The following is a 7,849-nucleotide window of genomic DNA, read 5'->3' on the forward strand; positions in this document are numbered from 1 at the left end:
GGCACATGCTCCTTTTCTTTCCTGATAAGTGTCCCCTTTTCCTCGGCTCTCATCATTAAACACGCCTTAGCTAATTTCAAGCGACTAAGAGCACTTTTCCCCAAAACTCGCTCGCTACGCTCGCACGCATCTACAGATGATATACTTATGTTACTTATCAAAGGTCTTTTCAGTCTTCCGTTATGAGGATGTGCTTATAACCCCATTAGGATTGGGTTTTTTCCTCTTTATAAGATGACATTTTTCGCACTGCGACCTCACACATCTTAAACATTTGTGTAAGATCATTATGTCTAAGTTTGGATAATTTGTTTTGTCCTTTTTAATGTGTTGTTGTCGTTTTTAGTATCATAGTGTAAATACATGTATATATTAGTGTTAGTATAGTTGAGATATAGGGTATTATGTATTTTTAAAAGTATATCTTAAAGCTTGCCTTCATTTGTTGTTCGCTGCCAAAATTTTCTGATTTTTAAAGATTTTTTTAATATTTTAAATATCATTGTTGAACATTAGGCTATACATTGTATTTGTACTAGCTAATCAACTGTATTTCCTCCATGCCCCAGAAGGGGCCGTTATAGAAATAAAAATAATTGTTTTATTGACTTAAAAGATTTAGTCTTGGTTCAAGTCGGAACATGAGCAGTGGAGTGTGTGAGTGCAGTGTGACCGTGTCTGTTATGTGCACGGGCACCTACTCTGGCATACAACTATGTACTACATAGTTAGGTTGACTGAAGCTTGCTTGAGGGGCGCGTGCCCCTCTTCACCCCGCTTCTATACGCAACTGATCTAAGGTTTGATTTGATTTGATTTGATTTGATTTATCTATTTCTGTTTGATTTCCTTTTTCTTTTGTAGTAGTAGTCAGGAGCGTCGCTAGACCTTTTTCAGTGGGGGAGGGGGGGGGGGGTGTAGAGGCCAACGATTACCGACAAAACTAGCCACCAATTACCGACAAAATTAAATGTCCCAATATCTACAAATTTAGTCTACAGACTATCTATAGTACTTGCGTATGCGCAAATGGTAATTTTCCTCGACGACATAAATATACAAATTATTTCGTCAACTTAGTCACCATCATACCTATATACTCGACATATCATCTCTCCTCTCAGACCCAAGGTTTGTTCAATGCGTGGATAAACCTACGAGAGGCACAAGGACGCTAGACAAAATCATCACCAATATCAGCGATTACTACCAGTCGCCTTCCATATCTTCTCCTTTGGGTGCAAGCGATCACTGCACTGTCTTATGGTTGCCGTTGGGAAACATCACAAAGAGTCCCAACGTTATCAACAAACGCACAACCAGACCAATGAAAGACAGTAGCATTAGAGAGTTTGGAAGGGAGATCCTCAACTGTGACTGGATTGACGTTCTCTCAGCTGAAAACGCAAATGATAAGTGCAATGCGTTTTACTCTACATTATCACCAATGATTGAGAGATACTTCCCAACTTGCACCGTCAAACTACATATGACAAGGACAAACCATGGATGACCCCTACCATTAAGTCGTTAATCTACCAGCGCCAAAGGGCATTTGCTGTGGAAGCGAAGGGAGAGTGGCGACGCCTCAGGAATCGAATTATTCGTGATATTGAACATGCAAAACAAGACTACTACAAAAACCGTGTGGCAAAACTGAAAAATGCCAACCCGGCGTCATGGTATAAGCATATAAAGACCATGACAACTGGCCAGACGAGATCTCCACTTATACGCATCGAAGGCACTTCTCCTACTGACTTCGACGCAGCGGCGAATAAGATCAACAACTTCTTCGTGAACATTGCAAACGACATTCCTAGATTGGACCCTTCTAGTTTGCCGTCATATCTACCGGCTGACCAACCACTCCCCCTTGTTCAACCATGGGAAGTTTATAGCGAGTTGAAAGCCATTAAACAACGGAAAGCTCCTGGACCGGACGGCATTTCGGCCAGACTTGTCAAGAAATTCGCTTATGAGCTTTGCTGTCCGCTTACTGATATTCTAAACGCATCTTTTAGTCAGTCCATTGTACCAGAGCGTTGGAAGAGAGCGCATCTTGTTCCCATTTCCAAGACATCTCAAGCATCTATCGATAACCTCAGACCAGTATCTTTGACTGATCATTTTGCCAAGATATCCGAAAAGTTCATTGCTATTAAGTGGACTTTCAGCGACATTGAGAACACCATAGACCCAGCACAATTCGGGAACATGAGGGCTATATCCACCTCTCACTACTTGATTGATCTCCTACAAATGATTCACAGCAACGCTGACAAGCCCAAAATCATTACTACAATGGTGACAACGGACTTCAGTAAAGCGTTCGATAGGATAGACCACAATATAGCTGTCCTCAAACTGCTCCAGATGAACGTCCGTCCGAGTGCTGTAGCATGGATAGCAAACTTTCTCACCAAACGACAACAGAGCGTGAAATATCGAACGACGCTCTCTGATTGGCTGGAAGTTTCTGCAGGGGCTCCACAAGGGACTAGACTCGGTCCCATTATCTTCCTGGCTATCATCAACGAGGCATGCCGGAGGTCACCGTCGTCTTACTGGAAATATGTGGATGACTTAACAATGCTAGAATGCAGGAAATCCCCATCGCCACCGAATATCCAGTTAAGTGTGAGCAATCTACAAGAATGGACTGTAGACAACAACATAAAACTGACCCACAAAAAGTGTTCTGTGATGACAGTAACTTTCAGGCGTGAACCACCCCCACCGCCTGTCATCCAAATTGATGGACATGACATTAGTCGAGTAGATTGTGTCAAATTACTAGGGGTTTTCATCCAAAAAGATCTAAAATGGACTTCTCATGTCAATGAAATTGTTAAGAAGGCAAACATGAGGCTGCATATGCTGAGAGTTCTCACTAAATTTCGATTGCCCTTAGATGATCTAGTGCTCATTTACTGTTCATACATAAGGCCAGTGTTGGAATATTGTGCGCCCGTTTGGAACTCCGGCTTGTCTGCCAAACAAATTTAACAAATAGAGAGAATTCAAAAGCGAGCGTGCCGCCTCATGTTAGGGCCACGTTTTTGTCTCGTATCAAAACGCTCTTCAACTGTGTAAAGTGTCCTCTTTGAGTGACCGCAGAGAATGTCTGTGCCTCAAATTTGCAAAGAAGCTGCTCGAGCCTGGGTCAAAGTTTAGTCATTGGCTGCCCCAAACACGTGGGGACTCCCATTCTCGAAATCTGAGAAATAAAAGCTAGCTCACTGAAATGTCATGCAAAACGACACGGTATAGAAACAGTCCGTTGCCATATCTAGTCAGATTGTTAAACGCTCATAGTACTGAATTATTACCAGTTTCACCTTCGACGATCACATTCATTGTTCTCTACTACTTTCACTCTCTCAATTATGAGGCGCCGTTTGTAAAACAATTATATAGACAAATTATATGTTATATAATCATTATTTAACAAATAATAACCATTATTTACATATAATGCAAGAAAATGTACATTTTTATTTGTATATAATTCTTAACATATTTTTATTATTTATAAATAATGACAAAGAACATTTCATTATTTATATATAATTGCCATTATTTATAAATAATGAAAAGCTTATTCCCATTATATATATATATATAATTGCCATTATTTATAAATAATTACAATTCACACTTTCATTATTTATATATAATGAAAAGCGTATTTCCATTATATAATATATAATGAAAAGCACATTTCCATTATATAATATATAAAGAAAAGCGTATTTCCATTATATAATATATAATGAAAAGCGTATTTCCATTATATAATATATAATGAAAAGCGTATTTCCATTATATAATATATAATAAAAAGCACATTTCCATTATATAATATATAATGAGAGGCGTATTTCCATTATATAATATATAATGAAAAGCACATTTCCATTATATAATATATAATGAACAGCGCATTTCCATTATATAATATATAATGAACAGCGCATTTCCATTATATAATATATAATGAAAAGCGCATTACCATTATATATTAAATAATGATTGTGTATGCAAATGTCAATGGTTGGTAACGCCCATAATATGAATATTCATGAGCTTGACTGATATCATTATCCTCTATTCCAGGCACCTGTCCATTTTGTGTTCTTTGTGCATTCTTATCAGAAATCCTTCGTGCGGTAAATAAGTCTTTGTATCACTATTCTCCTTCTTATTTGTATGCAGATTTGGGTATAATGATTGATAACTGTAATCATTTTCATTATTTTAATAAGAAATTTGTCTATCTGTGATGGAAGTTTTTATGTACGATTGCCTGATCTGGAGACAAGACTTTCGCTGCATGCATATTTAATATATGACGTCACCCACAAAGAGTGAGTGCTCGAGGTTTTCTTTGAAAGTTTGATGGTGAGTACAGCTGTAATTAAGTTCAAATCTCGTAAATTGAATCATATTTATAAACATATCTGCTGTAGGTATGAATCTGCTGATTTGTCTGTACATTATGAAGTGGTTTAAAGTTGTTATATCTGATGAATTTAGGAGTAATCCACACTCTAACTTTTGATTCGTTATTTATCGTCGTGAGAAATATTTCAGCTCGATTGTCATCGTCACTCCTTGATCCTTGGCCCAAACTTTCGGGCGAGACCCTCTCTGAAAATTAGATACGAGTATAGAATCTATAGCCATAGGCAGATCACTTCACTAGCGCTATAGCTGCATCAATGATCCAAGCTTTTTGTTACTTTTAGGTCCAACTGTTGAATAACTACTTTCATAGTTGGGTCAGAAGAAAGTTCATAGCTAACACTAAAAAGCATGGTCACAGTTGACATGAGTTGTGAACAAGCGCCAAAATTTGGACCAGATACCGAGATAGTTAGACGAGACGAGTACGAGAGTAGAAAATTTGAGGCCTAAGCCTACAGACCAGTAAATAATTGGACTACTTGTCAACAGGCGCGGATCCAGGATTTCTTAGGGGGGGGGGGCCAAATTTGAAATTATCCAAGCCAAATATTGGTACGTAATAGGGACACCGGCAGCGGCGAAACGAGCAAAAACGGGGGGGGGGGGTAGACCAAAAAATCTGCACCATCCCACTCTTACATGCAGGCTCCGCTAAACGTTTCTCTAAGTAGGTGGGGGGGGGGGGGGAGGTATTTACGATCAAGTCGAGCGTTGTAAAATTGGCGTGGTGTCTAAGGGCGAAGAACCTGCGGGGGTCAAGGGGTGGAACCCCCAGAAGCTCAGGGGTAGACTATAGGCATTTAATTGCGGTCAGATGAGCATATTATGATACCTTATTTGTGACACTGGCAGGACACTAATTGGCGTTACTATTCTTTCTTTCTTTATGAATTTGCCATTGTCCCACAAACGCATTAAAAAGTATAATTTATTAAACATTGAGGACAAATCTCGGAAAATTATGTCATTTCAGCAACATTTGTAAATCACCGGTAATCACCGGTATCGAATTAGAAATAAACCACGTTTAAATTATATTTGGGGGGCATCTGTCACCCCCCCCCCCCAAGTCCCCTTCCCCATCAGTACGCCAGTGCCCCTCCCCCCGATCTACACCTTGTTGGCGGGAAATATCGTAACTGATCTCCCCTACCTTTCTTCTTTCTCTTTTTTCCTTTTCCTTTCTTCTCTCTGTTTTAGGTTTGCTAGGGGGAGGCAAGGGCCTTTTGGCGCCCCCTCCCGATCCACACATTGTTGGCGGGATTATTCGCAACTGTTCTCCCCTTCTTATCCCCCTTTTCCTTTCTTTCTCTTTTTTGTTCCCTTGTAGCTCTCCTCTATGCCTTTCCCTTCCTTCTCCTTTTTTTTTTGGGGGGGGGGGGAGAGGAGGAGGCAAGGGCCTTTGCCCCCCCCCCACAAACTACAACTTGTTGGCGGGAAAATTGCAACTGATTTCCCCTTCTTTTCTTCTTCCTCTTTTTTCCTTCCCTTTATCCCCTCTTTACTTTTTTTCTTTCCCTTTCCTTCCTTCTCTTTTATTTTTTGATGGGGGGAGGGGGAGAGGTTACAGCTGGGAGACAAGGCCCTTTCGGCCCCCCGATCTCCTTCTTTTTCCCCTTTTCTTTTCTTCTTCCTCTTCTTTCTTTCCCTTTCTCTCCTTTTTCCCTTCTTTTCCTTCTCTCTCTCTCTCTTTTTATTTTTTTTGCGGGTGGGGGGGGGGGGGGGGAAGGGGGGGGGGCGGCCCCCCTGGATCCGTGCCTGCCTGTGAATGTGATACTCGTAGTCGTACAGAGTCTCGTAGCTGTCTAACAAATTAAAACACGATCCCCCCAAATTAGACTACACTGTATACAGGGGTACGTATAGTGGTGCCTGTGTGTTTCTTACACTCTTTGTTGGATTAGCCTTATTTGCCTCTACTCTAGGCTCTATCTTTGAATTTTTGTTTGCTGTAAACACGATTAAGTTTTCTCTGTCACATATAGATCTACATGAAGGTCCATATCTATTTTGCGTTTTTTCAATTTGATAGAATGAACAGTTACGAGACATGGATCTAGATCATTTAGAGACTGTAGATCAACTAGATCTGGATCAAGAAATTGAATATAAATTTCAATGTTAGATAATGAAGGAGAGCTTTTTGGGTAAAGAGATTATCCAAAATAGAACAGTTAATTTTGCAAATGCTCATCAATGTTTTAATGATCATGCTCATTTCCTTTTATTCTAAGAATTAAATCCCCCTCCCCTCTCTTTTACAGGAAAATGAACAGAGACTTGTCGCAGTTAATGCAGTACCAAATGCTTGCTTTCTTGGAGTATGTGCTTGAAACAAGAATGTCCTGGAGAAAACAGACCACCACAAGAGAAGGTTAACATATTTACTTTTGATCTAATTTCATCTGTTTAGTTTTTTCAAGTAAAACAAAATTTTGAAATAGGTGAGGTCAAGGTCAAACTGAAGGGGATGCAAAGGGCTGGTTTGAGAAGTATGTATTCATGGGATGGCTATGGATGAATCCACATGTCTACTTACACGTTGCTGAAGTGTTTCTCTTTTTAGAATTAACATTTTAAGCTCATGTGCAGGGGGAAAGGGGGGGGGGGGGTCCAATACATGAAAAGGAATGACAAGCAAAAAAAATAAAATAACAATTGACCTTCAAATTTTGCTGAAAAAGTAAACGTTGAAGACAACTAAAATATTAAATAGTGCTATTTATTTCAAATTTGGTTAATATTAATTGAAATGTTTATAATTCTGTTCCAGGGATTGAGAAGGAGGGCTTCCTGTTGAGAGATCATGGGGTGCCTTGAGGTTCCACTCTTGATGTTCTGCCCCTTACCTGAAAGCGATGGCCTCTTGTGCCTGACATATTAGGAGCAAAGCACAATGGACTGGTAATTAATAATGAATATTACAATATTTTTTTTAAATCTGGTAAAGAAACAGATAAATCCATAGCAAGTGAGCATGTCATGGCATTTCGAGTGACCCAACATTTGCTCCTGCAACGACTGCTCAAGGCTTTATTTGTCAAATGTGTAGGGTTAGGCCGAGGGTTGCAATTGGGATTGAGGTTAGGTCTAGTGTTGGATCCAGGGATGAAGTTAAGTATTTGGATAATAGTGTAGGAAATTGATGTTGAGCAAAAGTCTTGAGGAACAAGTGTCGTACAATCAGATTTTCTAGGTGCTGGTGGAGCTGTATGTATTGATACTCATCATTGGCAGTTAAAAAATCTTCCTTTGTATTAGTAAACTAAAAATACGCTGACCCCCAGTTTGTGAAACGTGTACCTGATTTTTACGACATGCTCTATTGTTTAGTGGTTATGTTGTAACACAAAATGAATTCTTAATCTTAATCCTGGAT

General features: G+C 39.6%; 1 long non-coding RNA gene across 1 annotated transcript; it reads left to right on the forward strand.

Moving 5' to 3' along the window:
• Window positions 1-4,375: 4,375 nt before the first annotated feature.
• LOC115923144 lies at window positions 4,376-7,364 on the forward strand. The gene is made up of 3 exons (XR_004063813.1): window positions 4,376-4,404; window positions 6,735-6,844; window positions 7,244-7,364. It is a non-coding gene; the product is annotated as an uncharacterized LOC115923144 (long non-coding RNA).
• The last annotated feature ends 485 nt before the right edge of the window (window positions 7,365-7,849 follow it).

The sequence above is a fragment of the Strongylocentrotus purpuratus genome, unplaced genomic scaffold (assembly GCF_000002235.5).
Source record: "Strongylocentrotus purpuratus isolate Spur 01 unplaced genomic scaffold, Spur_5.0 spur5_scaffold_13, whole genome shotgun sequence".
NCBI lineage: Eukaryota > Metazoa > Echinodermata > Echinoidea > Camarodonta > Strongylocentrotidae > Strongylocentrotus > Strongylocentrotus purpuratus.